The sequence below is a fragment of the Andrena cerasifolii genome, chromosome 9 (assembly GCF_050908995.1).
Source record: "Andrena cerasifolii isolate SP2316 chromosome 9, iyAndCera1_principal, whole genome shotgun sequence".
Lineage (NCBI taxonomy): Eukaryota > Metazoa > Arthropoda > Insecta > Hymenoptera > Andrenidae > Andrena > Andrena cerasifolii.
In genome coordinates, this window is record NC_135126.1 from 12,127,554 (window position 1) to 12,149,252 (window position 21,699).

Genomic DNA, 21,699 nt, shown 5'->3' on the forward strand with positions numbered 1-21,699 from the left:
TCGGGAAGTTGTAAATATATAAATACGCACTAATAGTTGGTAGAGCGATTAACATTTATATACTTAATGGTAATTGAAATTTGAGCTTCTGTAGTTGCCTAATTAGCTGTGATCGCTGAGCATTGTAGAGATAGCATTGCCAGACAATATGATTTATACTTTGATCTTAATTTTAAAATCACATTTCGGATTATTAACAATTCCAATGCGAGCCAGTGATGCTTTCAAGTTATAATGGTCCGCTCTGCAACGATTTATGGTAACAATAAATTCGCGAGAAAAACCTTTATGAGCGTACCATGGCTTTGTTTTTTGCAGTGTAGAAGTTTGTGAAGTAGTTTCGTCCCTTGATCCGCCCTTGTTCTTTTATGATACTTTGTGTTTGAGAGGTTGCCCTTGTGATGTTGAGAGATGTTCTTTCTTTGGGAAATTAGCATTTTGAGCTACTTGAGCGTATGCTCCTTTTGAGGAAGACATTGCAGTGTTAGCTACTGTGCTGCTTAACAAACGATGAGAGTGAGCATCTCCGATACCAGAGGCAATCATTTACGACAATGAGATCTGTTCACATGGCTGACCACGAATACAAGTAAAAAAAAAACATTAAATCACAGACACTTTTGCGACACTTGAACACAATGTATAGTTAGCAGAATATAGCACACGTAAGTAAATACGAGCGATAGCAGAACACGTCCTACCGCTACGACGGTTCAAACCGAGACCCGGTGACAATGTTCTTGAAGGAAAATGGTAAGTCGCTGAGGGCATTTTGGGACCCCAATGTTTGCTCACCCTTCATACGCGCGGGCCAGAGGTGGACAAAGAATTATTTGAAATAAAAATTTGTGCAAGAAATTTCGATTTCAAATAATTCTTTTGCCCATCTTTGGCTCGGGCCCTGAATCTGCCGGCTCACAAATTTAGGACAAATTTTTAAGAGTATCCCTATTTGATCGCTCCATTGATTTAAAATCATCCTTCCTATTCTACGGTCGAGGAAAAAGGAAGATAGAGCAAGAGCGGAGCTTCCTAAGGAGACAGCGAATGGACGAAGTCGATCGAAGAATTCAAAGTATCTTATCGGATGAATACGAAAGGGGAGGTTGCCTTGATTGCCCTCCCCCCCCGCAAGGAACATCCTGCCACGGAATTTAAAAAGCCGTGTATCAAGTTGGAAATAGGTCAACGTCAGCCAGACAGCGGCAGCCTGAATAAGAGAGAAGACAATCTGAATCGGCTGCACTTAATTCAGGCTGAAAAGTGCCCAAGAACGATGGGTGGATTCCAAGGCAGCAGCAAACCGCATAGTGACATTTCGTTCGGCGTAACCAACGGTGATAACGAGGAACGGCAGTGCGAGGTTACGTAGCTCCTCGGGAGGATATTAATCCGTAATGATGCACTCAGCCCGCTGGATCTTCCAAGTTTGAGCACTGCGATGTAGACAGAGAGATATCGGAACTAAGGAGTATGTAGAGCGACAGGGGAACTGAACTTGCTACGCTCTACTTGCGATGGCCCCTGCGGTTCATAGCAGCAGCCGGTTTAATTGAAATTCATCCTCCATGAATAGTGTCGATATTTTCGATCGATGCAGTCGACAGTCCTACGGATCGAGGGGGGGGGGAGTTTCAATTAAGATATTGCGGGTAAATATTTCGAGGCTTGCAAAAGTTCCAAGCAAAAGACCCAATTACCGTGCGTCAACTTTAACACTCTGCAGACAATTGCGCTACAAAAGTTGCGGGTTCGACATCTACGGGACCATAGAAGTTACCATGAGAACTTTCTCCCGGTGCAAATGCCTCACCCCAGCATCGTCCCTTGTATGCCCACTTTCCTCTCAGAACTGAGACCGAGAAGTGATTTCTCTCCTCTATTTTTGTAACGCTCCAACGACGCCTGTGCGACTCCTGGCGGGATCGTAAAAATGTATAGGATAAAGGAAAGGCGAGAGAAAAGGCTGAGCTTTCGGTCCCTTCCTCGCGCTCCTTTTCTCCGAAACGATGAGAACCGTCAGCTCTCCGGGAGACAGGTCCTTCCGCAGGCGGGAAGGTTGCTTGGCAAATCCTCCGGACCGAGGATTAAGCGAGACACCGCGGCTTAATTGATTTTCTAATGTACCGTATTAACGGATTGATCCGTGGCGGCGACCCTCTAACTTTGTTATTGTCACGCGTTCGACCGGCGGGCTATCGATCCCTGGCGTCCCTTGGAAATCAGCCGGGCACCCAGTGATCGCTTTCACCAGCTAGGAGTCGATGAACCGCGCGAAGCGACGAGTAATTACCCGAACGTAACGACGCCGGGGGAATGACGTCGCGCCACGATCACTGTTAGCTTAATAGAGACGCACCTCTTTCTAATCTCGCTTAATGTCCCACCCCCGCAGAACTATTCCCTGTCTCCCGTTTCGCGAGAGGGAGGGGGAAGAGAAAAAATTCAAGTTAGCGCCGCTTGTTAAGGAGGCTGCACCCGGGTTCTCCGGGACTTTCCGCTGCGAATATTGAATGGGACTTCCGTTTCCTCGTTCCTTCCCGCCGTACGTCGAACCCTCAGCCGTGGCGCGTCCCTTTCTCAAGAATTCCCTCTCCGGCTGCCTCTGCTTTCCTCGGGAAATCGTGTTGTCTCGCGGAAAAATATCGCGGATACAGCCCTGGACCGGCTTCCTCTTAAATATTACAGAAACTTCGAGCGACAACGTTTCCTCCCGGCTTAATGGTAGCTTTCCGACGCTCCAACGTTTCGTACAGTTTAAATTTTCAAACTGCTTATTGTCTACCGCGAGTTCCTCTCCTCCCCGACGTTCTCCCTGCAAATCGCTTCTCTGGCTCTCCTCCCTTCGCCCCGCTGTTCCAGTTCCCGTTTTTCGCCGGCACGGGGGTCGAACGGGCCACGGGCAGATAGCCTCGCGTGGATACTTTTAAAACAGATCGTTTCGCAGGCACTCGCGCTCTCGTCTCCGCTATCGCTATAGTCCATCGAACGAGTAACGAAAAGTCATAGCCAAGCATTTGATTTAGCGGAGATTTGATCGCCGCGACGTATGTCGATCGCGGCGCGGTCGCTGCCACCGTCGACACGGCTCAGATCGATTCGAGATTGCGCTTGTCGTGCGCACAACGACGCGTGAAAAAATACAGTAGCACACCGCGTGCGTGTCCCGCGTCCTGCGCTCGCGTCGATAGCGTTATCTCGGGCACTTGGTGATTGATGAATAATGCGCTGAAACGCGACGACGCAGCACCCTCGGGGAACGATCTGCAGCCATTCCTGGCTGGATAACTTAATACGCGCGAGAGAGGCTCGAACGATCCGCCGAGCTTCCTCGAGTAATTAACTATTTTTATTAAAAGTTTTTGGATAAGGTGACCTCGCGGATCGATCCTCGCAGCTTCACCTTCCCGTCTCCTTCCAAAATGATTCAGTTCTGGTTGCCCCGGTCATTCTCCTCCGGCTCATCTTTTATTCAGCCTCCATGTCGGGAGCGTTCCCTACCTCGTAAATTAATCGTGCCGCTCCACGTCACAGTGAAAAGCGTTATTTATAATGTTCGCGAGCATCACTCCCGTGCGAGCCGCAGAGACACATTGAAATATATCGCGGAGCAAGCACTCTCCTATTATACAGACGAATTTGTATCAAGCAATTCCGAGCGCGGATTCGAAATTACTTACGACGGCGTGTCATAATCATCTTTCCTCCCGAGAACCGGAGATAAATTGGAAAAGTCGGGGGAAGCTCCAGGTCACGCCTCGGAATCGCTTTATTCGGGAAGCGAGGATACGGGCTGAACGCGGTCAGAACTCGAGGGCCAGATTTTTCCAGCACGCGCCACGCGATAAGCTTCGCCCTCGTATTTGCCTAGGACTTTCGTAGGCAAGAAGCGGAGCCGAGGCCGGGCCAGAGGAAACGGGGAAAAAAACGGCTGGACATATTGCCATTGTGGCAGAACGCCAGGCGGAATCTCCGCGAGGGCGGCTGAACGTAAATTGAATCGAGAGGACCCCGTCGCGTCGGTGAGATGGGTCCGAAGGATGTTTATGACTCCTCCGATGCCAAGTCCTTCGATTTGGCCTTCGCTCCCGTCTAATTTCGCCCGGGGATCTTGCCTCTGGTCCGCGCGTAGCCGTGTGTTTCGACGTGCCCGAGGAACGTCCCGAACGGCCATATATCAGGCCGATAAGGAGCGCAAGGATTTCCGGATAGAAGTCGGGGAGTGTTTTCCGATAATATTATAAATTCGAGCCTGATAATTCGAGATGTCCGTTGCGGATGCTCCGTAATGTCGGGGAACGAATGGGACCGAGGAACTCGATTACGAGGCCGTGGCTGGATCGCGATATCGGCGGCTGGATGTATTCAATCGAGCGCGGAAAACGCGCTGGGACCGCTGGATAATGTAATCCACGGAGGAGCGGAACTAGGGCACGATATAATTGCGCGTGATTCATTAGACATTTCTACGTCGACTGCTTTTGGCGAACGTCTCTTTTTCTGCCATATTTGCGTCGTCATAGGTCTCGCGCGACAGCTGGTATCTAGAACGACCTGGAGCCTTTCAGTTTTCAAAATTCACCCGTTCCCCGGGACCGTCAGAGAGGCGCGACTGCTACATGACGATAACTTTGATTTCGTGCTCTTAATGCGCACTCTCCATCCTCTGTCGTTTGCCAAAGCTTTTGCCAGGACGAACAGAGAGATAATTGCCAATAACGCCGCTCCACGACTACGAGGAGGAAAAGAATTTTTCCTGGCACCGTCATGGACTCTTAATCGAGCTATTTTATCGTCGCTCGTCGCGGGCTAGATATATGCGTGAAGTTGGTCCAGCATTTCGACGTTTCGAATAATATCCTCGGGGATTTCCTAGTCTGTCGGCTTCAGAGGGCGACAGTCATTCGAATCGAGCCGTTCCCCGTCCGTGTAATTGCTATAACCGTTCTTTCATATTTCACCAGGTCGTTCGTATGCTTTTTCCCCCGGCCGTGCTCGTGGTCGGCACCGTAATTAACCGACGACTTTCGCAATTTCGCAGAGTCAATGTTATTCCACCGCGGTTCAAACGGTATCTAATGATCCCTCTCCCCCGTCGTAGATTTCAGAGGAGCTTGGAATCTTCGCCTACTTTTACGTATTGATACAAGCTTTATTAATATGATGCGCTTTCACGTCGGCGATTACTACGATTGAGATTACTGGATAAGTACCTTTGTGTACTTTAACAAAGCCTGTGTAGGGAAATTAAACCGACCACAGACACTTCGAAACTCTGATGTAGATACATTCGATGCTACTGACCACAAACACCACCCTCGATTCTAATTAATATCAACTTCAATATTTTTTCAGAGAAATGTGGCAAACGCCCTGCGAGTGAAAATCCAAGGGATTTAGGGTATTTGTGGGGCAGTTGCCGCACCTTACCCAAAATTGTCACCGTGTGCAGTGAAAATTTGTTCCAAGGATACATATTATTAGTTGAACATCTTGTCCTACTACTAGCATTGAAGAAAATCAAAATTTTAATACTTGTCTCCCTTAAAAAATTGGAACTAAAAACATACATTTTTTAGGAGAGACGCCGCACGTGCTGGAGTGGTGCCGCATTTCGAAAAACGTTTAATTTTCCATTTAAACTTGTTAATTTTAACTTTTTATTTAAAAAAAATAGTAAAAGCAAAGTAAAATGAAACATATTTTTAATTTATGCAGTTATAAAATACAATAAAATTGGAAAAATAAATATGTACAGATATTATTTCTGCTTTTCTAAATTTAATTGTCTTGCCTTCTTCCTTTCACATTCATTACACATAAAATAAAAATAAAATGTGTAAAAAGAGTAAAAAGCCCACGAATATGTTTCGATTGTCAGATTTGTCATTAAAAAATAAGTAATTTGCCTTGAGATATCGCGGTATCTATTTTGAGACACTCTTTTTGTATTTTTAACATTAAAAGCATCTCTCCCGCAGTTACCCAAAATCAGGCGAGCATGTAGAGATTTGCACTTAAAGATTCTATGAAGTTCCTTTAAATACCCCGTTCACGTACGCACGTGTTCAGTTCCCTTTGCTTCGCGAGCCAGAACAATGGGGCTTTTATTGAATGTTATACCCTACCATCGACAGCCGGGGGGAAACGATCCCGGTGACGATATTTGACTCGCGAACGATCCATCCGTCTCGTTTCACGACGATCTCGCGGCGACGCTACGACACGAATCCTAGAGGTTACGAGAGGGAGAGAGCACCGCTACGAGGACGAAGTGTGTCGAGTAGCGCGAACGTTTTAAGCTTTTCCTTCTGCTGCTTCTGTCTAGCACCAGCGCGCGACTTCTCTCTTTTCCTTGCCCCCTGTCGCGTTTGCCACCGAGTTCCTTTTATTTTACCCCCGTTTCCAGAGCTGCGGTGGCGCGCTTTCAAAGAAATACCAATTTGTCGAATTATTCCCTTCAAAAGGGCCGCCAGACCTGCACTCGACTTTTATGCGCGAGGCAGCCCTTGCCCGCCCCGCTACGCTCCCTTCGGCCGTGCACCCTGGAACGTCGAGGTTCCACGGCCTCGGATAAGTCAACGACCACTTGAAATTAATATTACGACTCAAGAGTAATTTCGATAACGTTAAAGAGGCGCGGCCATACGCGGTGGCCACTAAAATCGCTTATTGCCTCTTCAACGGTTGTCTTTCAGTGGGCTCCTGTAACCATCGTCAAGTTCGCCACAAGTGTTTGCGATTCAAGCGAACAGAAGCTGTCCCCACCCTAACGGCGAGTGCATTCAGTTTGCAAATTTTCCAGCGAATATCCCGAACATCGCGGGCAGCAGCGAGAACAACTGTGTTATTCATTTATTCATTAACAGGTTAATACCTTTCACTTTGCAAAATCAAAATAAAGTAAACGCGACATAAATGTAACACATATCAGAGATTGGACAATAATGTGTTGAATACACAAGTTTGTATAATGTATGAGAAGCGGGAATGGAGAACTAATTTGTTAAATGGATTTGCTTCGTAACATATTCTACCGATTAAATGTACAGGTAAAAATAAATTCTTTCGTCGTTTCACCGCGTTATTAACTGCGCTTGTGTTTCGCTATTAGGACGACTTCGCGAAGACTGTTTCTCTTTTAATCCCGAGAAACACACGCGGAGACGACGCTTCAGGCATTAAAAGTGTAGTTCATTCTTCGAACGTAATGTCCTCTGACAACAATTTAATCCCTCGCCAAGCATGTACAATTATGATGCGCTTTTTCATCCCATTGTGCGCGAAGAAACATTCTGCTGCACGACATAAAATCGCAAAAAACCGTCCCCCCTCGTATGAATTTTTAATGTCCAAGCCGAACGAGAGTCCGGTTTCATTGAATGGGTCCTTCGCGAGCGGAATCGTCTCGCATCAGACATAATTTGTCTGACGATTGATTCTAAAGGCCCCCTCGGTTTGTTTCCAATGAAACTATTGTGTCTCGAGAGATTTATCGGAGGATCTCGTGCGTCCGCGGTGCTCATAATTCCAGCCGCTAATAAGGGCCGATGACGGGAAATTACACCGCGATCCGCGACTTATCGGGGCCGAATGTCATTTAATGCGATCGCGTTCCATCTGCACCCCATTGTTCGATGGCCGGAAAATCCTTTTCCCGCTGTGGCTGATTACGTTCATCTCAATTAAGCGACTGAAATCGGCTGGTCCATTCGAAGCCCAAAGGTGGACAATGTGCACAAATCATGCATAGGTTTGACACTGCTGTGCAGTAAATTTATTCGAAGCATGTTTGTCACTGAACCAGCTCGGACAGCAGAAATAACGTGTGCACAAGCAAGAACAGTGAACAGACTGTGCGCGTATAAATTTGCTTTTTTTTCTGACCACAGCAACAGTGCGGCATCGAAAGATACGTAGTATCATCCGGTGAAAAGTATTGTTGGCAAGAAACTTGGCTGCGTGCACGAGTATTAATGATCTCCAAGTCTTGCAGGAGCAACATCCACTTTTTCGAAACAGTCTTACTCGAAGCGGACAGAAAACACGGCTCGTACAGAGAACTTGTTCCCTCCGCCTTTATCTTCAGTCGCAACATCAAAAGTTCCGCTTTCTATTCTATTTTAATTGAACAGAAGCATCTGACGGTGAAGATCGCCTTGGAGACGCAGCGAAGGAAGCAGCCTGCGGAAGAGCGGGGCGTCGTTGAGCGGTCCTGACTACTAGTTAAAATGTGTCTGACCATGGCTGGGAGTATTCCCCTTCGAACGACAGTTCCTAAACTCGGCGAATTTCCGCGAGCCATTCGAACTATTCGCGTAGCCGGTCGACGAGGATCGCACGCGCGTCTCCGGGTGCCCGGGCTGCCAATCTCAGTTTCCATATTCCGAGAACGATATCGAGCGCGCGAAGTCAAGAGTACAAGGTAGCGGAATTCGACGAACGCCTGCCGTTCGCGAACGTTTCGCCGCCGCCCCACGGAAACTTTTCCGCTGGAAATCGTTCCCCGATCAATTCCGCAGAGCCGCCCAATAATTCCTGATACACCGAGTCCCCGCAGCCGGCCGCCCTCCCCAGATCTCGAGCAAATCTTTCGCAAGCACGTCGAATGAAATGTCCGCTAGCGGCTGGAGAAGCGACACCCTTCTAGCGAGGAGACTAATCGCGAAACAAGCGACGAATACGAAAGTTCGACGGGAGAAAAGAGAGAGAGAGGGGAATGGAAAACGATCGTCCGACAGCAGAAGCATTGGCCTTATCGTTAAGAACTGCGATAGGGTAGCTGGAAATGCGAAGGGAAGCCCTGGGGCTCGTTCTCATCGCGGCAGTTAGGGCCGTGGAGGCCGCGGAGGCCGAGGCGCGGGGGAGTGGATTTGATAAATGCCGTGACATCACGAGAGCAATTATCCCTGCTACACTCTATTTGCAGTTCCCTTGCTCTTTTACCTCCCCTCGTGCCGGGGCCCAACCCCTCTTTCCATCAACGTCCCTGGAATCGAACGGTTCTCTCCCGCGGCCGCCAGCTTAGTCCACACGCTGGCGGGCGTAAAGGAACGACAAAAGAATCAGGAATCGAGTGGAAATCCCGGTTGATCGGCGGAAATAATAATCCACCATGGCTCGTGGATACAGCGGCGAACCGGTAACCCGTTGAACCGCGAGTTTTGCCGATCGAATCTGAAGGAACGGCGGGTTCTTTGATCGGGACCGCTGCATGGCTTCCGCGTTAATGAATTCCTTTGCCGGGATACACTGGTGACGTTTTTCTCGTGTTTCGCCAAGCTCTATGTCCCGATGCTCGCCTATTAATAAGCGTTCTGGATGCTGGTATTACCGGATTCTCCTTTGCAATGGCGACTAAAAAGTGAAGGCGCGGAAAAAATGAACGCGACGGGGGGATGTTTAATGGCGTAACGATGGAAATTCGGGCGCGAATGCCGCGGGACATCGTCGCCTTTGTTAAGGATCAACGGCATCCTCGAACAAGAGACGAACGAGATCACGCTGAGCAGGGTTTCCTGAAATTAAGCGCACTACCCGTGGCTTAGCGTGCGTGCCGACGGTTGCGTGATCGTCAGCCGTTATCGAAATTCCATGGAACCTCTCTTTCGAGCGCGTATTCGAGGCTCGCCCGCGAACGCGAACCTCTCGCCGATTTCCTGCGTGCGCAGCGTGCACGCGCTCGCGCGTGTCGCTCGATTAGACAACCGCCGAGGTACTGCGTTCCGTGAGAAGTAATCTGCTTTAAAATATTTCCCGTCGAATGGTTATCTGCTCGCCGTTAAATTGAAGGGGGAGAGATACCGCAAGTGGAGGGGTACATACGGTGGGATTTTAATGGGTTTTGAAACAACCGGGGAACAATGACTCCGAGGTGACTGCGATTATCGCTCGTGATTTCTCTGCCGGCTTCGAGCGCGGGAATTAAGTGCCAGTAGCCTGGCGTTACGAGGTTTTAATGGAACCATTCGGAGGGATAATCAGATTGATTGAAAGTTCCAAAGTAATTAGCAATAGAAGTTGGCGAAACGACTATTGAGCGTTAGCCAGTGAAACTAGTGATTACGTGGCTAATCGTGCCATCTGCAGCCGAAAAACACCAGTCCGTTTGTACGGCGTGGCCGTGCTTCCTCCACCTTCCTGCGTACTCCTTGCGTCGAAGGTGCTTTCGAAAAGAGTACTTAATAACAGCTTGCACGCCGATGCACCGATGCGCAGCGGATTATCGCTCGATTCGAATCCATAAACACCACTCTTAACCACTTTATCTTCCACGCCGGTGGACGAATAAAGCACCGACACACGAATCGCCGGCGATCGTAAATGTCCTCGTAAAAACCTCGCCGCTCTTCTTTTCCCTCTGTTCCTTTTCCTCCTTCAGGCGCGAGTGCCCCGACCCATTTTTTCGTCGCTTTCGATCTGCCGGTGGTGCGATTGAAAAGGACGACCGAGCGCACAGCCGGCCGCCCCGCCGCCTTGTTATCCTTGCTTTCAGGACCGCAAATTAACGGCGGATCCGATTATACGAGTCATTTACGGTCCGTTTCGCCGTCGACGATGGCGGCAACGAAGCGGTTTCGAGCGGGCACGAGCCATTTCCACTCGTTCGAAATAGGATGCCGCCTTTCGAATATTATCATTCGAATATAGAGCCCCGACTCCATTATCTGCCGCGGTACAACTACCCGAAACTCAGCGCGCCATTAAACTATGGGGTCAATTTGTCCGGAACGCGCACAACCCCGGAATTACGTCCGCGCCCGCGTTGGGGAGCGCTGGAAAGAGATGTCCGAGAGAGCGCTGGTTTCATGCACGAGATTACACTTGTTCTCCATTAATTTGATGCGAGATCGATAATGCAGTCGGCGTTGTTTCGCGGCGAGGCTGCCAGGAAGAAAGGGGATGGTGAACGGAGGTGGAAGTAGGGGCTCGAGGAGGTCGCGCGAAGTACCTATGGAAAATACACTCCTTTATTACTCCTGTTTCCAGTAACGCAACAAGTGAAAAGTCAGACAGCGATCTCTCGCTTTCCAATTCCGCGCGGGCGAGTCGAAGAATAGCAGATCGGCGCGACAGCGGTTGCTAATCGAGGGATGTCGCCATCGATCACCGATTCCACAGCGAACAAGTAACTTCCCACGATCGGGGGGACACCAATCGACGGGGCGGGTCTCCGTCGTCGCGACCATAACTTCCGTCTAATTAGGAGACGGAATCGACGACCATTTTTCGCCGCGACGACGACGGGAACAGCCGGGCAAGAACCAAGGAATCGTATCAAGCCCTCGTTAAGGGGAGCCCGGTGAAAACGTTGTCGGTAAAACGACGATCAATCACGATTTTCCTCGGTGCTCGTCAGTCGGCGCATGCATACGCGTCCCGGATTTTCAGGAACGAGCGGGGTCGTTGAACCGTTCCTTCGGGTTTCCACGTCCGAAAATACACGGGGAACGGGCAGGGACGACGGAGAAGCGTAACGAGAAACGTAACACAGACGACAAGGGGGACGACGAAGAAAGGGGTGGCCAAGAGGATCGAGGGAGGAGAGCCGGGAAGAAGACGACGAAGGGGAGAAGCGCAGGCACAATGCTCAGCCGGAGAAACTGCGGTGACAAACAGTGGACTGCAGCCAACGAGGCGGACAGGGACAGGGAAGCGGAGGAGGTGAGAGAGCAGAGTGGAGAGCGAATGAAAGAAGGAAGGAGAGAACCGAGGATGAATATATATCGCGATGGGACTCTTCTCAGAGCAAGAATTACTCTCTCTCATCTATTCTTTCCACGCGGTTATTATGGCAGCCGAGCTATTCCTGGATAAAGAGTAAAATCAAGGGAAAAATATAAGGGGTGGAGGGGGGTGCAAGTTTCGAACAATAAAGAACGCCGATCGAAATGCGAACGGAAGCTTCCACAGACGACCCGGTTCACTCGACTTCATCGCTCGGATCGAATCGATTCCTCTCTTCTCCGATAAAGAGTCGATAGGCCACCGCGACTCATCGTCCATCTGAACGTACGCGCTCGCAAAATTTTCTCTTAATTTCCGACCCTCGCAGCAAACAAGCGCGCGCTACGCAGCCGTGGGTATCACAATTTTATTCATCCTCCACTTTTTAGCCAACGAAAAAGTTGGCGGATCCACTCAACACAAGAGTAATTAATTTAGAACGATGCACTGTGGGGAAATTTCGCGATTTTATGGCCGAAACCACAAAAATAAATTTTTCAATTCGACAAAATAAATGCAAATGTCAATTGAAGAACTAATACGAGTATCAAATGCCACCCAATTTTACTGTTAAATGTTTTAATACAAAACTCGTATAGACTCGCAAATGTTTATGTTCACGTGAGGTTAAACCGATCGTAAAGAATTAATCCAGATTTTCGAGTTGCTTCAAACACTTATATTGTGTTATCCAAAGATCTGAAAATAATTTCAAGGCATGGATTCAATTCCTGGTGGTGCGTAAGATATCTTTTTGTCCTCAAAATAATTATGCTTCGGTTTTTAACACGTAATTTATACAAATTTTAAAGTAGTGTTTCAGAAATAACCTTTTCATATAAGAATCAATTTTCAATACATAAAATAGTTGTCAATCCCATAATATCCTGCAATGATTTTCATTCCTATTTCACGTTGGACTATTTTGATTCTATAAATGCAATTATTAATTGCTAATAGTTGTTAATCTTGTAATTATATGCATTTTTTTTAAACACGATCCAGTGTGTCTTGTCTAACATACGACATAACTGTGACCGAGACTGGTTCACATGTTATACATTACAAACCTTTTTATTCTTTTTTATACGATATTATTCAGCTTCGATGCTCTGTTTGATTGTTTGCATTATGTGTGTTTGTTGCCCTGCTGCACTGTAGCAGAGGCATGCTCTAACAGAGAAAAAAGTGTATAAATGTAAATAATAAAAAAAATTTTATAGTTCGTAATTTTTGTAAGTGCTGTTTTCGGATAATTTAGTTTCTCATATATTAAAACGTAAAAGTGCCGAATTTTATATATATTAAAAATAAGTTTTGAGGTTTTCACCGCGAAAATGGATATAGTTCTTCAATTGACATTTGTATTAAATTTGTAAAATTAAAAAAATTTCATTTCTGTACTTTTGGCCATAAAATCGCAAAATTTCCCCACTGTGCGACGCGCGTACCGATCAGTGGTTAGCGACGTGAAATCGTTTTTTTCAGCGGTTATCGCCGCGGTTCAAAAACATCAATTGACCTGTTGACATTCGTCCCCTCTGCTATTCACCGTTATTTCTTTTCTGTTTTACATTTGCCTACAACGTAACCACCGTGAAACACGCGTCCCCAGGGGTAAGCACTTTCGTCGCAACACGGTTTGCAAACTCGTGTATTGATTTGTCGCTCGTTTCGCGACCGTTGAAACGATGGACCAAGAGGTGCGGGGGTGTCGCGAGAACAGGGTGCCAGGCAACTTTTGATTTCTTCCATTCCAGACTCGTCGCAACTCAAACGGCTCCTCGTTCACTTTCAGTTTTCCCTGGCCCCTTCCCCCCCCCCAGCGAATTATTAAAATCTCGCCCGACCGCATAACCTGGATGCAACTTTTTCAATTCTCGCCGCTTCAAACTTGCGGCGGGAACGAATGGAATCGGGGGCGGCTGGAGCCCGCGGAGCTAACCAGCGAATTTGCCGAAACATCCGAAAATGAGATTTCTGGCGCGAGACCCTCGCGCGAACCTCGCGATATTATCTGGAGCGTCGCTGGTCGCCTGTTCCGCAGAGATACGACCGAAGCGTACGAGGCCGAGTTCGTTAATCGTGTCAAGTGGAAAAAGGAAAACACGGACGTTGCGTAGGTGGAGCGGCAGGTAGACGCGCGGCGACGGATCCTACGCCCATGTTAAATCCATGATTTACTCCAGGCGAGCGAGTTCAAAGGGAAGTAGGGTCTCCTCGGAGCCAAGAGAAACTTTAGTCTCCACCTTGGAGACGTCTCGAGTGCATCTCGTCCCTGGCCTCCGCCTCTGAATTTAACATCGAAGCTGCGCCGATACTACACGGCCCCGGCTCCCTTGCGATAAAAGTTGATCGTTGGTCGTCGATCGACCCGACGATCGCTCGACGCTGCAGCTTCGGGGAGTCGTTGCCAATTGACTCCGCGATAAATTAATCCTCGTACGGCCGCGGCGGTGGCTGAGCGAACCTTGAACCATCTCTCCGCCGTACTCTGGACCGGGTACGGTACGAAAAAAATCGTTAACCTATTCCTCCCGTCGTCGTGATTAAAGTTTGCGTAAGATTCATTGGCCGAGAGTGAGGCAAGCATCGCCAGGCGAGGGTTAAACGTCCTCGGCAGGCAGTTTGTCGGGGGATGAACGAGGCCGGGGGTGGCGAGCAAGGCAAACTTCTTAACTCCGCCACTGTAACTAACTCGCAACCAGCAGCCTCGTCCCTCGAACTTAACCGATGAATAACTACAAAATAATCAGCTTGAATATTCATGGTTGATTCCCGCGCTTCGCGCCCAGTGTCGCTGGATTATTTGTTTCCCGGCTCCCCCTTTGTCGGCAGTTTCTCGCGAAATCCCGGGCCCGCGTGAGCATTTATTAAGGCAAGGGCTTCTGTCTCTCTCCCCGGGTGTCTGTCGCCGCGGTATTATCCAGCAAGGAACTCGGCCCGTCGGCGTGGCTGTAATCCGAAAGAGTACTAATGGCCGCCTAACCGCGCCGCTTTACGGCGTAATATCGCGCGACGAATGTTATTTACGGGGCCTCGGGCTGCCTCTCGAACGGGGGACGGCTCCCGGAGTCGTCCCGATGAATAATCCTAGGCCCTCGCTCTATGGATAAAAGAGTCCGCGATGAAAATTAATCAGCAGTTTAAATGGAAATATTCAAGGCGCTGAAACGGCGCCGAACGGTCTCGTAATTCCTCCGTTAAACCCTCCTCCCGGTTTACGCCGCGACGGGGGCGTTTTTTTTCTGTTCCAACGAAAGATTTATCGAACTGGGGGAGTAATAAAGGTTTGACGATCGTCGTCACGTGATCGCCACTAGCGCCAACGAAAAAATATCCTCCCGTTTGGTCGGTGCAGTTCCTCTTCGTCCGCGGGTCTAATTACGAATTTACCAGGGACAGGGGAGGGTAATTTGTAGACTGGATTAGCCGCCGTCTTTTCTCACGCCTTAGAAAGCTCGTCGGTTTAAAGATCGCGCCCGGCCGACGTGGAGAAACGTAATTCACCCGAACTCTCGTCGTACCTCACGGGGTCTAACGAAAGAGGCCGAGGTAATTGCAAAAATCGCGGCGAGATTTATCGCGACGGTTCACCCCCGGCTTGTTTGTCCCCTCCGCCGCTTCTCGCGTGTACGCGACTCGGTTGCGCCTTAGGCCGCGGTTACAGTTTCCCGCGCGATTCAGATGTGCGCGACGACACTTTGATTCGCGATCGACCTTCGACATATCGGAACGAGACGGTTATGGCTGTAAAATATCTTTGTTTGAACGGTCGCAGACTATTCAAACGGGCACTGATTACATTTCGTAGCTCAAATATTTTAACCAAATAGTCCCTATTTGTGATTCCGTCGGCTGTACTCGCCGGAAACCTCTCTGCAAATATCGCCGGGCAGGTGTGCAATAATAATACAAGCGTGACCCACGAAACGCAGCCTGGTCGATTATATGTAAAAAGTGGACACAGAGGTACCTAAATTACAGAGTATTTCTGAAGGGTTGATCAGGATTTTTTCGGTACATATTCCTTTCGTTCCGCTTCGGAGTGAAAAACTCCTTAAAGAACAATTCTCCTTTCCTAAGTCTTATTACAAGAAAACGCGAATATCTTCATTATCAAGCGTGCTGGAAACCCTCCGTTCAGAGTAACAAGGGAAGATCCTGAACCTGGAATTTCAAAAAATTCTGAAACTTTGTGAATATGTAGGGGATTTTCTCTTGATTACAACGCATTTTTTTTTGCTGCCCAAGTTCACTCTAAGCGGGTTGCCGTGGTGGAATTTGTATGAAAAAAAGGATTATGCAGTTTCATAATTATTTAGAAAATATTTCTATCTCTTACAGCCGAATTTTCAGGGGTTAATTTCACCCCCTTAGAGTGAATTCGGGCAGCAAACAACAATTGCGTTGCAATTAGGAGGAAATCCCCTACATATTCACAAAGTTTCAGAATTTTTTGTAAATCCAGCTTCGGGATCTTCCCTTGTCTTTAGTGTTCCTTCTCGAGAATGCTTTCTCGAGAATTTCTCGAGAAATTTTATAATCGCTTATTTATTTCTCGAGAAATACTATAATTTCTCGAGAAACTTAAGTCTAGAAAAAATATTATAAATCTCATTTATTTTCGTGAATGAATGTAATACTACTTAATCGCTTATTAATAACATTAAAACCTATATGAATTCCAATAGAAAATCACAGTACAGAAGATTGGATATTATTAACTGCTAAAGGTGCTCTTAAATTCTTATTGAAAAATTTAGAAAAATTGTATACTGAATTAAGTACCTAATGAATTCTCGAGAATTCTCAAGAAATATGATCTCATTACCGATTTCTCGAGAAACAAAAAATATAGAGAAATCAGGAACACTACTTGTCTTACTTAGAGTTAATTCTCCCATGTGATTTTATATATTTCACAGCCGCAGTTTCCCCCCGAAATACACGGAATGCAATAGAAACAAGCGGGAACACTGTTCGCGCGGTCTGCTTCTTCATCGAACTCTGAGCCTGGCACCATGCCCGTCGAGTCGAGGATTATGTCCTTGTGCGTACAACGTATGCAATATCGCGGCGCAGTCGATAAAATCTGACCGGGCAGCAGTTCGCGAGTTCAGAGTCCCGTCTCGGTACAGGATAATGAGAAGCTTACCTAAAAGTGGGCTGCTCGCATGCGGATAATTGGATCCTCGGTATCCCTCGCGAATCCTGCAGCTCGTCTCCGAGTGGTTCCCTCCCAGCAGTTCTTGCCCTGCAATAAAGAAGGTCGCTGCGTGAAAATCCGTTCTGAGCACGATAACGAACCCGAGAATCGCGATACCGCGGCGAAAAACAATAGTAAATTGCTGGCACGTAATCGCATTATGTGATTGAAAAGTTTGTTTTACAAAGCAGCCGCGGGCGACGAAAGCCGGCGGCGCGACCGGGCGTGTTTATTAATTTAATTTTTTTTAACACAATTTTACGAGGCGCAATTAGACCTGAAAGTCTATTAAAGCCGTAGCCATTGAAATAAAAGAGCGAAATACAACAGCATTCGTTTAGGATCGTGTTGGCGACCGCAGTGGACGCGGGCGTCGACGGTTGATACGTAAAAGAGCGAAAGAGATGAATTAATTGCGTTTCGTAGCAGCCGCGCGGCCGCCGTGGAAAATTTAGCGATATTGCCTGGAGGCAGTGATCCACTAATAAACGGAACAATGTTACGAGCACGGGCGCGGCGTACAGTGAAATGAGTTTCCGCGGCATAAAACGCACCCCCGATTGACCAGACACCGGTGCGCGTATTGAAATAACATCAGGTACAGGGTAAATAGCGCAATTTACTTGGTCGGCCGGTTCGGTGAAGGATCGCCACAGGTATAACGTATCTCGATGGAATGAAATATAAATTAGTTACGAGGGCGAAAGTACACGGACTCCGGTAACACGGAGAGACGAAAGGACCGGGTTCCCCTTTCTCTTTACCCTCGTCTCCGTTCAGCTCCTCAGTGCCGCCAAAAGCAGCATAAATATTGAACCGATACGGACGGCTTTCTTCCTTAATTAGCCATCGTGGTATCGATCTTTTTCCTCCGCACCGCCCACGGGGGGCCCCACTGTTTTACGATGGTTCGACTCCAAGTTAAACAGCCAGACCGTTTCGGCGGGCTGCAAACAGCCCCGCGATTGGCAAATCTCCGACTACTCGTGAATTCTGTTGGTAAACGCCTCGAATCCTCTGCACCGAAATTCGTATCACAGTGAAGATCGATTACAGCCGGCGGTTCGGTCTTTACTCTACGCGGCTCTGACTGTAGGGGTACTATGACTCAGCCAGTAAAACCTGTCACGGAACAAATTCATTCGTGGAACACTTACACTCCCCCCGCCGGCATCATTTCAAGCTACACGGGGGTGCAACAGCTCACTGACACCTCGGATTCACGGTGTTTACCCTGACAGCGCCAGAAGTCATAAAAAGGTAATTTCGCGTATCGATGATTCACGCTTTGCTCGCCATCGATCGGCAAATCTAATTACGCGGGGAGGCCACCCTGTCGTTCCAGGGAACGATAAGGCGGCCGGTGAAAGAGCCGCACGAATGACTCAATTACATAAATAGACAAGGGACATCCAGAAGGAAAGGCGTGCTCGGTGGTGCCTACGGTCGCAAGAAACGGCCAAGAAAATGGAAATAGATCGTTCCCCCGTTCATCGATTCATTGGCTCGGAGCTGCCCAGCCAGGGCAAGGAGCCATTCCTCGGGCTTGACCTGAATCACGACAGAACCAGGCGCGGCAGTTGACCAGCCAGATGGCCAGTGGAAAACAAACCAGCCGATAGAGAGAGCAGTGGAGCACAGCTGGAGCGTGTAGCAAGGGGTGCAGCGATTTATCGTGCATCAAAACCGATTAGCGATCCTAATCCGTTTCTCCGTCTTCGCAGATCGCGGAAGCGCCGCGTAGCGCGGTCAGATCGTTAATCAACCGGTCGTCCGGATCAGTGGCTCTCATCCCTTCCGCGTTCGTCTTTCGTTCGCCGACGCAGCGGCCAGGCGGAGAGGCGAACGGGAGCCTCTTTGGCCGGGGGTTAACCGTTTATCAAGTGGTCGACCGACGACGGAAGCATTTGCGGGACTTCTTGGGTGCCGTCGACCATAAAACCCCCCGGAAACGTGGATCGGTCGCGTGAACCAGGACGCACGATTAGAATCGACCGATTAGAAGCCGACGAGTGGACGCGCCGCGACTCGGCCGCGTTAATTGCCACCGTTTTTCCACCGCGCGCGTAAATCGCGACGCAGATTTGCTCGGGAGCCGGAAGAATCCAATTGAATGCTCGCTATACGACTTCGTCTCCTCCACTGTTTTGCACAGCGATTGCCAAGGTGGATGCTTCCAAGTAGAATCTCGGGCGATCCACCTTGCAGTTTACGGTAGGCGTTCGATTCTGTCATGATCGACAGAGAGATGGACATCGGAGGAGCGAAGTTTTTGCCCAGTGAAGGCAACCTGTTGAGAGGCGCGAACGCTGGCTCACCGCGCGAAATTCATCTTCGAGCGCCTTCGCTGCTCCCTCTTCGGAGTAATTGCTTCGCAGAATTCGGATAACCGCGGCGACTCGTGTGTCTGCTCTCACCGACGCGGACGTCCCGCAGCGGAAGGAGCTCGTCCTGCCCTTCTCCGCCGCGGCCCGCTAGATATGCAGGGAAGATCCGAGGCAATGATAGAAGGGCAGGTAAGCGGAGAAATTATGGCTGGGTCTGGGATCCTAATTATCGAGCAACGGTGGTTAACGCTCGTCGATCACCGGGCGAAAATTGCGCTGCGACCGAAGGAACGTACCCCGCCTGGCCGAAAACGAGCATCGGGGCCGCTCGAGACGTTTGTTTCTGGACGTGTTCCAATTACCGTGCGCTGAAACGGGCGCTTGAGAACCGTTCGTGAATCGCGTTTCAATGCGAGCTCATAGAAGCGTTCAACATCCCTGGAAACACCGCGAGTTTGCGTGAGTAATTCGAACGTGCAGCGACTTTTTCATCCGGGAGTATCGTTTCCTATCGGGACTCCGTGGAGTCTAGGTGAGTTGACAACAGTGTCCGAAAGTTTAGGGTAATACAGGTTCATTGAACTTAGGAGTTTGAACCCCCGGTCTCTTGCTCCGACCGATTCAGCTATCCAGGCCGTCTCCCTCAGCCGAATATGCCGTATAGTTGGCGCCCGCAGAGGCGCGAAGGAGTCTGCACAGGCTCTGTGTATCGTAATAAATCGCGAAGAGTCATAATCACGCTCGGTCCTGGATAAACAGCATTCCCCAGCGACGCTTCGCCGAGCCTCCTTTACGATCTCAGCGCGCGTTAAGCGAGAATAATTGGCGTGGAAGTAGCGCAGTGATGCGACAGTAGAAGAGGTCAAACGCCCCTGCGAGATGTCTCTATGGAGGATTGACGCAAACGCTCTGCCGCTGGCTCGAGGGACGAGCATCCGAATCTCTGGATAGGTACATGTTTCCGCTGGAAGTGCCTGCCAGGAATTTGCCATCGCTATTTTTCGGGGATGGCAATTAAGCGAATTCTTTCGGGCTTTCAGAGTCTGATCCCGCTCAGGTCGCCCCGTCGATCCTACGATTTTTTCGACCGCGCTTCTCCACCAGTCCCCCAGACGCTTCGCGTTCCTTGCACACGAGAGCTGCTGTCTACCGAGAGCTCGTTACCTCCCCTGCCGAAATTCCGCCGTAGAGTCGCATCTCGGCGACGATCGACTCGGGGATACACGGTATCTCGTAAATACCAACGCGACACTCCCTCGTTACGCGGCCTTCGTCGCCTTTTAGGGGGTTTCATCGCCGGCTGCTGGAATCTGTCTTTTGTCGCCAAGCCGGCGAGCGTCTTCCCCCCCGACGAAACGGGAATAGAATCGTTCTCGGGGAAGAGCGCGAGTCGCGTGAAAATAAAAGCTAGACCCGATGACGTTTATGGGGGTTGAACCAGCCAGCTGGCGCGCGCACACGCGCTTCTCGGATAGCTGGCAGCTTCGGATTCCTCGCGACGAAACTGGGGTATTGAAACTTGGGACCCTTTGAAAAGTTTCATCAATTTTGCCAGCCCTAGGATTCCTGGACCGTTAAAGGCTGGCGGCTAAGGGACTTTGAACGGGTAGAAAGGATCCATAGACGCAGAACTATTCGGCTCTTCGATACCACCAGTGTTTTCAGATTTCTGTAAATTCCTTTTTAAACCATTAAATGGTTTGAAAGCTTGCGAAAGGGAGAGTCGAACAGCCGCCAGCAGTCGCTGCATTTGCGCGTGTGTGCTCGCGCCGGATGCGAGGATCGAAAAAAAGAAGCTCGAGGGGGAACCGCGGAAAGGAAGGGTGGCCTAAAATTACTTAGTCGTCGCCACAATTCACGAGGTATCCCCTGGATCTCTTCGTTCCGGGCCAAAGTACATTTTACCGAACGATCCACATGTTCTTCTCCGCGACGCGCTTCGATTCCCTATCTTTTCTTCGACGCCCCACAGTGGTTCGAGTATACTACATGCTAGCTGGGCAAAATTATTTTTTCGCGGTATTGGGTTTATATGGGGTTCAAATTGTTAGAAACAAACCTGATTTGTACCACAGTTTATTATTAAAATTACTCTATACGCGCGCGTATTATAGATTAACTATAACTATAAGTGTGCCTTGTAACTATTAATTTCTTGTTAATTACATTGCATTACATTATAGAGTCTGAAATATAACAACTGTGCTACCTCTCCCGCCGAGCGTCGCACTCGAAAAAAATTCACAAAATATAGTTTCGCAAATTTTTGCAGATCGATCGTGTGATTAAAAAAAACTAGAAAGTCTATACTTTCCGTACATTCAACCCTTGTTGCTTGGAACGACGTGGAACATATAGCAAAACACTGTTTTAATAGCCATTTTATGTTAGGTGAGTCAACTGTGGCTCGAAATTTTTTTAAAACTCCGCAGAAAA

General features: G+C 48.8%; 1 protein-coding gene across 1 annotated transcript in view; it reads right to left on the minus strand.

The window, feature by feature from the left end:
* Positions 1 to 21,699, minus strand: part of LOC143373268 (irregular chiasm C-roughest protein) — a 280,817-nt gene that overhangs the window by 155,684 nt on the left and 103,434 nt on the right. The window contains exon 3 of the mRNA XM_076820370.1: positions 16,886 to 16,984. The gene's annotated coding sequence lies outside the window, so the exon portion shown is untranslated. The remainder of the gene's footprint in view (positions 1 to 16,885; positions 16,985 to 21,699) is intronic.